At 31.3% G+C, this 8,939-nt stretch overlaps 1 pseudogene; it reads right to left on the reverse strand.

Moving 5' to 3' along the window:
- Window positions 1-7,223: 7,223 nt before the first annotated feature.
- On the reverse strand, window positions 7,224-7,299 carry LOC123232856 (annotated as a pseudogene).
- Between the last annotated feature and the right edge of the window lie 1,640 nt (window positions 7,300-8,939).

An 8,939-nucleotide genomic window follows, 5' to 3' on the forward strand; every position in this document is an offset into this window, starting at 1 on the left:
CTTTGACACTACAAAGAGACCTGCTAAAAAATCTTTGTGCAAGTTGGTCCATTTCCTCCATCTACCAACAGTGTACTAGTATACCAATTTCACCAGATCCCCTCCAACATTTATCATTGGTGGATTTGTGAACTGATTCAATAATTCTGAAGGACACTTTGGAACTATCCCCAAAGGGTCCTAAAATTGAGGATATCATTTGATTCTCTAATACCACTACTTGGTCATTATCCCAAAGATATCACCAAAACTTTAGTGTCCCAGTTTTGCCACATCCACTCCAACATTTATCACTTTCCTTTTCTGTCATATAGGCCAATCTGACAGGGGTGAGTTGGTATCAGTGTTGTGTTAATTTATATTTCTCTAATCAAGAATGATTTAGAACATTTTTTCATATGATTATTGATAATTTTGGTTTCTTTATCTGAAAATTGCTTGTTCATATCCTCTGTCAGTTGACGAATTACTTGTATTCTTGTAAATTTGACTTAGTTCTCTATAGATTTGAGATATTAGACCTTTATCAGACAAATTTATTTAAATTTTTTCCCAGTTTATTTTTTCCCTTCTAATTTTGGTTGCATTAGATTTATTAGTACAAAAGCTTTTTAAATTTATAAAATAAAGTTATTAATTTTACATCTTATAATGCTTTCTATCTCTTTGATCATAAGTTCTTCCCTTCTCCATAGATCGGCCAGTGAAAATATTCTTGGTTCACTTAATTTGTCTATGGCATCATTCTTTATATCTAAATCATATACCCATTTTGTTTGTATAGGGTTTGAGATAACTGTCTATACCTAGTGTCTGGCATTCTATTTTTCAATTTTGCAAGGGGTTTCTATTGAATTAGTGAGTCCTTATCCGAAAAGCTGGGATCTCTGGATTTAAAAAACACTAGGTTGCTAAGGTCATTTACCCCTGTTTATTGTGTATCTAATCTATTCCCACTGGTGTATTTCTAAGCCAGTATCAAACTATTTTGATGATTATCATTTTATAGTACAGTTTGAGATCTGGTTCTGCTAGGTCACCTTTCTTCGCATTTTAAATACAATTATAGATAGTTTTAGTTTCTTCATTCTAGACCTGGCTGTTCATATCATTTGACTATTTATCAGTTGTGGAATGCTTTGTATTCTTATAAATGTACATCAACTCTCTATATATTTGAGAAATGAGGCCTTTGCCAGAGATACTTGCTCTAAATTTTCCCAAAAATTTGTATTTTCCTTACAATCTTGGCTTCATTGTTTATGTTTGTGCAAAATCTTTTTAATTTGATGTAGGCAAATTATTTATTCCATTTTTTATAATGTTCTTTATGTCTTATTTGGTCCTAAATTCTTCCCTTATTTATGTTTGATAAATTAACCTTTCATGTTCAAATAATTTGTGCATTGAATCACTCTCTTTTTAGATTGAGTATCCATTTTGACATTATCCTGGTGTATAGAGTGCACCTATCTGTGCCTTACTGCTTTCCAGTATCCCAGCAGTTTTTGTCAATTATTGAGTTCTTTCTCCAAATTCAATTAATTCCATTGATATTCTTGGCCTTTTTTCAGATTAATTTTTTTGTCATTTTTCTAGTTCTATGAAATAATTCTTGGGTACTTTTATTAGTAAGGCACAAAATAGGTCAATTAATTTAGGTGATGTCATTTTTACTATATTTGCTCAGACTATCTGTGAGCAATAAATGTTTTTATAGTTGTTTAGGTCTGAATTTATTTGTGTGGAGTGTTTTTATAATTATGTTTATGTAGTTTCTCAATTTGTTTTGTAGGTGTACCCCCAGGTCTTTTATATTGTTTAGAGTTATTTTGAATGGAATTTTTCTTTTCTATCTCTTGCTATTGGCGTTTGTTAGTGGTAAGTAGAAATGTTGATGGATCTGTGTGGGTTTATTTTGTATCATGAGACATTGTTGAAATTATTAATTCTAGAATTTTGGTTGATTTTATGGGGTTCCATATGTATATCATCATATCATTGGCAAAGAGTGGTAACATTTTTTCTTCGTTGTCTATTATAATGCCTCCAATTTCTTTTTCTGTTCTTATTGCTATAGCAAGAATTTCTGGTAAAATATTAAATAATAGCAGTGATGTTGAGCATTCTTGCTTTACCCTGATTTTATTGGAAAGGTTTTTAGTTTATTCCCTTTGCAGATAATGCCTGATGATAATTTTAGATAGATGCTATTTATAACTTTGAGGAAGGTTCCATTTATTCCAATGTTTCTAATATTTCATAAGGAATGGGTGTTGTATTTTGCCAAATGCTTTTTCTGCATTTATTGAAATAATCATCTGGTTTCTGTTGGTTTTGTTACTGATATGGTCAATTATGCTGACATATTTCCTAGTATATCTGCATTCCTGGTATAAAACCTACCTGATCTTGGTTTCTTATTCTTATTATATTAATGTATTCTCTGCGGTAGTGTTTTATTTAGAATTTTTGTATCAATGTTTATTAGGGAGACTGGTCTAGAGTTTTCTTTCTCTGTTTTAGCTCTTCCAGATTTAGTTATCAATACTGTATTTATGACATAAAATAATTTGGAAAGATTCCATTTTTCCACTATTATTCTAAATAGTTTATGTACTATTGCAGTTCTTTGAATTTTTAGTAGAATTTGGTTGAGAATTCATCTGGCCCTTGGATCTTTTTATTAGGACCAGTATGAACAGGATGGGAAAGGAGTACAAAGATGAAACTGAATTTATCCCCTTAATTACCAAAGTTATGCAAATGCAATGATGTTGTATAATATCTCAAATGAATCATAGATCAATGTATACCCAAGACTAGTTATAGTACTTTTTTTGTAGTGAAAAATAACTGGAAACTATAATAATGCACATCAGTTGGGGAATGCCTGAACTTCTTATGCTTTATGTATGGAAGACTATTGTGAAATAAGTAATAAAAAGCATAGGTTTAGAGAAATTTGCAAAAATTATATGAACAGATGCAATGTGAAGTGAGCATAATTTGTTGAAAAGAGATGACAATTTATATGGTGACAACATTACAAAGGCAAAAAATCTTTGAGGGATTTTGACCAACTTTAATCATTAAAAGAGTGATGATGAATCATGCTCTTTTCTGACACATAAATTAAATATTCAAGATACAAAATTAAATATGTATGTTTTAAAATGAAGAATGTGGGATTTTCTTTTGCTTCACTATGAATGTATGTTAGAGGAACTTTTGGTTTATTTTTCTATTAATTTTGAGAAGATATGAGGAAGAAAATGGATAAAGTCTTAATTAAATTTTATTAAATTTTTAAAAAACAAAGTAAAGGTTTATCAGTTGAAGATATGAAATAATACTTAAAGAAGTAAGCAGAATCAGTAAAGCAGCATATATCGTACCTACAATATAATGTAAATTACTATACAATAAAATAAAGCTAAATGTTGTATAATTTCTATTCAGTTACAATGATTGATCATAGACCCAGAGAAGAAATGAGAAAATTTTCCACTTCTATTAAGTGCAGAGTTAGGGGACTATAAGTGTGGAATGATGCTTCTGCAGTGATAATTGGTCACTATACTAGTTGGTTTTGTTTAATTATTATGTTTTTCTTTATTATGGGGGAAAGCTCACTGAATCAGAAGGGATGGAGTAATATAAAATGATAAAACTTAAAAATAAAGTAAGAGTAATGAGTTCTGACCATTTATTGTAATATAAAATGATAAAACTTAAAAATAAAGTAAGAGTAATGAGTTCTGACCATTTATTAACCTGAGTCAGGTGAAAGCCACTTCCCATGCAAAATTTTATTCATACCATTACCAATATTCTAAAGGATTCAGCATGAACCTACAATTAAAAGGCTGTGCAGTTTTTAGTTACTTGTGTAGTCTACAAATGGGTAAGATTTTGGAAAATGAATATCAGTGACAATTGTCCACTCAGCATTTTTCTTCCCATTTGGGTTAAGCTAAGAGATTGATTGAAATACCCAACACCAGAAATATATGGAATTGCTAACAAACATTGAAATCCCTGTGAATCATTCACTATGTAAGCAATCTGTTTGTTTTGAATTAAAGAACAACTTCCATTGAGTCATTCCTCCCAGACAGAATAGCAGACATTAAAGGAAACTATGAATAATTTTCTTTAAAACTGAAAGGGCACTGAGTAAAGACCAAATGGACTTTTACCTCCCCTTAACTGATCTTCTGAACAAATTTAAAGCAGTTTGGATGCTTTTAAGCATACAAACTTAGTATATTGGTAATTTGAGTCCCTCAAACTACTCCTCTACCAAATACTACGTGCTTGACAATGTGATTGCTTGTTAATAGAATATAAGAGAAATGCAGAATTTTGGAGATTAGCTAACAACATCTCTCTCAAATCAAGGTACCTTTTCATTAACACATCTGAGACAATGTCAATGAAACTCTCTTTAAATATCTTCTGTGATGGGAAATTTACTCTCTTAGGAGGCAGTCTGTTAATAGGCAACAATTGTTAAAATTGATTTTCCTCTTCTTCTTCTGAGAAATAAGATGCCATTGGAAGGAACAATAATAGCTTACCCAAACCCATTTTCTTACATCTCTACACTCCAAAAATGGGAGAAAAAATTTTCAAAATAAAGAAAAATAGGAGAGATCAAGTTCACAGTGTGTGGAAGAGTAGTCCAGTGCATGCAACATCAAGTAACTGACAAAGCAGGGATAAGACCACTGCATGTAGCTCAGGCAAAAGTAGAGCCCACTGAAAACAACCATGAAGGGAGCTCAGGAGGAACCAGCCCAGCCAGTGCAGGCTGGAAGGGTAAAGGTATAACTAGTCTATTCAATGCATCTGGGAAAGGTACAGGCAAGATCAGCTTATCACCAAGTATAGCCCAGGATGAAATGCAGGTAAAACTTGCCCATTAAATGTGGCCCCAGGGAAAATACCAGCTGGACCAGCCCACCAAGCATGACCTAGAGACCATGAAATTGGAGAATAGGCCACCTCCTAAGACACCAGGGGAACTGGCAACAGGAAGAATAAAATCCAGTTGCACAAAACAGCTGATATTATCCCATATCAAGTCAGTGAAGCTATGGGACCTAAAGGCAGCTGAAATTACCCTGAACATCAGCATGAACTACATTGCAGACTTGGAACAGGGATCCCACTAGACCAAAGAAAGAAAGAAAGAAAGAAAGTTGCAATCAGGATCTCAGAAAAATTAAGGAAAAATCAATCTAATATAAAAATATAAGGAAGGAAATTGCATCATTTTAAAAGGTACCATAGACAATGAAGTAATATCAATAGTAAACATATATGCAACAAATGACAAATTCCTAAAGGAGAAATTACATAAGCCACAGGCAGAAATGGACAGTAAAAGTATACTAGTGGTGGACTACAAACTTCCCCTCTCAGAATTTGATGAATCCAACCAAAAAATAAACAACAAGTAAGTTAAGGAGGGAAATAAAACATTAGAAAAATTTTATATGATAAACATCTGGAGAAAATTGAATGGGAATAGAAAGGATTATACCTTTTATTCAGTAGTATGTGATATCTTCCCCAAAATGACCGTATAAAAGGTCACAAAAACATCACAATTGTGAAAAGCAGAAATATTAACTTCATGCTTTTCAGATTATAATGCAATAAAGATTGCATTCTACACAGGGTAGCATAAAGACTAAAAATTAATTGGAAGCTACATAGCATTATCCAAAAAATGAGTAGATCAAAGAACAAATTATAGAAATATTCAATAGTTTTGTTAAAGCGAAGCATAATGAGGAGATGACCAAAATTTATGTGATGTATTTCAAGTTGTATCCAGGTGGAAACATATTTCTCTAAATGCTTACATTAATAAGATGGAGAAAGAATAAGTTTGAATTTAATAAACTAAAAAAGCAGAAAAAATAAATTTAAAATCCCCAATTAAACACTAAATTGTAAATATTGAAATCAAAGACAAGTTTAATAAAACTGAAAGAAAACAACTAACATAAATAAGACAGAGAGATGGTTTTATTTAAAAAACTATAAAATAGATTAACCATTGATTAATTTCATTTAAAAAAGAAAGAAGAAAATCAAATTTCCAATATCAAAAATGAAAAAGGTAAATTCACAATCTGAGACAAATAGATGAATATTTATAGAAATAGAAATAATCCAAATTAATTGAAGAGGAAATAGAATACTTAATCTCATTTCAGAAAATGAAATTGAACAAGGCATCAATGACCTCCCTAAGAAAACATCCCTAGGACCATATGGATTCACAAGTTAATTCTACAAAACACTCAAAGAATAATTAATTCCAAAACAATATAAGTGATTTGGAAACATAGGTAAAGAAGGAATTCTACAAAATTCCTTTTATGATACTACTATGATGTTGATATCTAAGCCATGAAGAGAAAATAAAAACAAAGAAAGAAAACTACAAACCAATCTCCCTCATGAATATTGATACAAATTTAAAAAATGACATACTATAAAGGGGATTATAGCAATAAATCACAAGTATTTTACACTATGAACAGGAATGCAAGAATGGTTCGATATCAGGAAAACTCTCAGCATAATTAACCATATAAACAACAAAACAGAAACCATATTGATATCTCAATGGAAGCAGAAGTCTTTGAGAAATACAATATCCATTCCTTACAGAAATATCAGAGAACATTGGAATAAAAGAAGTTTTCATTAAAATGATAAGTAATATCTCTCTCAAACTATCAGCAAGTATTATCTCTAATGGAAATAATCTAGACATTTTCACGATCAGATCAGGGATGAAGTCCATTATCACCACTGCTATTCAGTGTTGTGCTGGAAATACTATCTATAGCAATAGGAGAAGAAAAAATAAATTGAGGGAATTAGAATAGGCAATAAAGAAACAAGGTTCTCACTCTTTGCAGATTATATGATGTTATATTTAGAGAGTTTAGAAATTCAACTAATGAAATAATTAACAGCTTCAGCAAAGTTGCTAGATATAAAATAGCCCACATAAATCATCAGCATTTCTATATGCCACTAACAAAATCTAACATCTAAACAGAGAAAGAGAAGTTATATTAAAAATACCTGAAGACAATTTAAAAACCTGGCAATGTACTTACCAAATTAAGCCCAGCAACTACATGAACATAATTACAAATCACTTTACATACAAATAAAGCCATACTTAAACAACATGGTAAACAGGAATTACTAATAAATAAAGCCAATATACTACACTTGATCTTAGCCAAAAGGCTGAGAAGCAATAGGCCAAACCAATACAATAAGTTTTCAATTCTACCAAAATAAATTTACCTTTTCAGTATCTTACCAACCAAACTACTCGAACACTATTTCATGGAATTAGAAAAATATAACAAAATTAATGTGGAAAACAAAAGGTTAAGAATACCAAAGAATTTAATGGGAAAAAATTCAAAGGATAAGAGCCTAGCCATACTAGATCCCAAACTATAGCATAAAGCTCTAATTATCAAAGCGATCTGATACTGGCTTAGAAATAGAGTATTGGAACAATTGAATAAATTAAGTAATCATCATTCAATAGTAAATGACCACAGTAATCTAGTATTTGATAAATCTAAAGATCCAAGGTTTGGGGAGAATAAACACTATTTATCAAAAAATGCTAGGAAAATTGGATAACAATATGGCAGAAATTAGATATAGAACAACATCTCACACAATTTACATGAAAAAAATCAAAAGACGAATATAATCAAGATTAGCAGGGAAAGAAACAACTGAGAAAATTTTTTAGCAAGTAGCTCTGACAACAGCTTCATTTCTCAAATGTATAAAGAACTGATATAAATGTATAAGAAATGAAATCATTCCCTAATTGATAAATGGTCAAAGAATATGAACAGACTGTTCTCAGATGAGAAAATTAAAACCATCTATATACATATGAAAAAATGCTCTGAATCATTGTTGATTAGAGAAATACAAATTAAAACAACTCTGAGAAACTATTTCAAACTAATCAGATTGACTAAAAGGTTCAAAAACGGAAAATGGTAAGTGCTGAATAAGACATGAGGAAATTGGAATACTAATACACTGTTGGTGGTTGTGTGAATTGATACAACCATTCTGGAGAGCAATCTGGAACCATGCCCAAAAGTCCATAGAGCTATGTATACCCTTTGACTCAGCAATACCACTACTATGTCTGTATCCCAGAGATATCAAATATTGAGGGGGTACATGTACAAAAATATTTATAGCAGCTCTTCCTATGGTGGCAAAACATTGAAAACCAAAGATATGTCCATTATTAGGGAGTGTCTAAACAAGTTGTGATAAATGGTTATAATGCAAAACTATTGTTCCATAAGAAATGAGGAACAGGATGATTTCAGAAAAACTTGGAAAGAATTATATGAATTGAGGCAAAGTGAAGTGAGTAGAACAAGGTGAATATTACATTTATTTATTTTTATAAAAATCCTTACTTTACGTCTTATAATTAATACTGTGTATTGGTTCTAAGGCAAAAGAGCTGTAAGGAATAGGCAATGAGGGTTATGTAACTAGCAATTTGCCAGATTTGAATCTAGGCCCTCCTGTCTCTAGGCCTGGCTCTCAATCCCCTGAACCACCTAGCTGCCATGAGAATACTGTATTTAGAAACAGAAATATTATATGATGATCAACTGTGAAGTACTAAACTATAATGAGCAATGCAAGGATCCAAGACAACCCCAAACGACTCATAATAATAAATTATTTCCATAGCCATAGGGGAGCTGTCAGAGTATGAATTCCATTCAAACCATATCATTGCTCCTCTTATTTCTTTCAGGAGTTTTTTTTCTTGAACACATGATTGATGTATTTCTTCATGACATGAGGGATATGGAAATTTGCATTGCATGACAACA

The sequence above is a fragment of the Gracilinanus agilis genome, chromosome 1 (genome assembly GCF_016433145.1).
Source record: "Gracilinanus agilis isolate LMUSP501 chromosome 1, AgileGrace, whole genome shotgun sequence".
NCBI lineage: Eukaryota > Metazoa > Chordata > Mammalia > Didelphimorphia > Didelphidae > Gracilinanus > Gracilinanus agilis.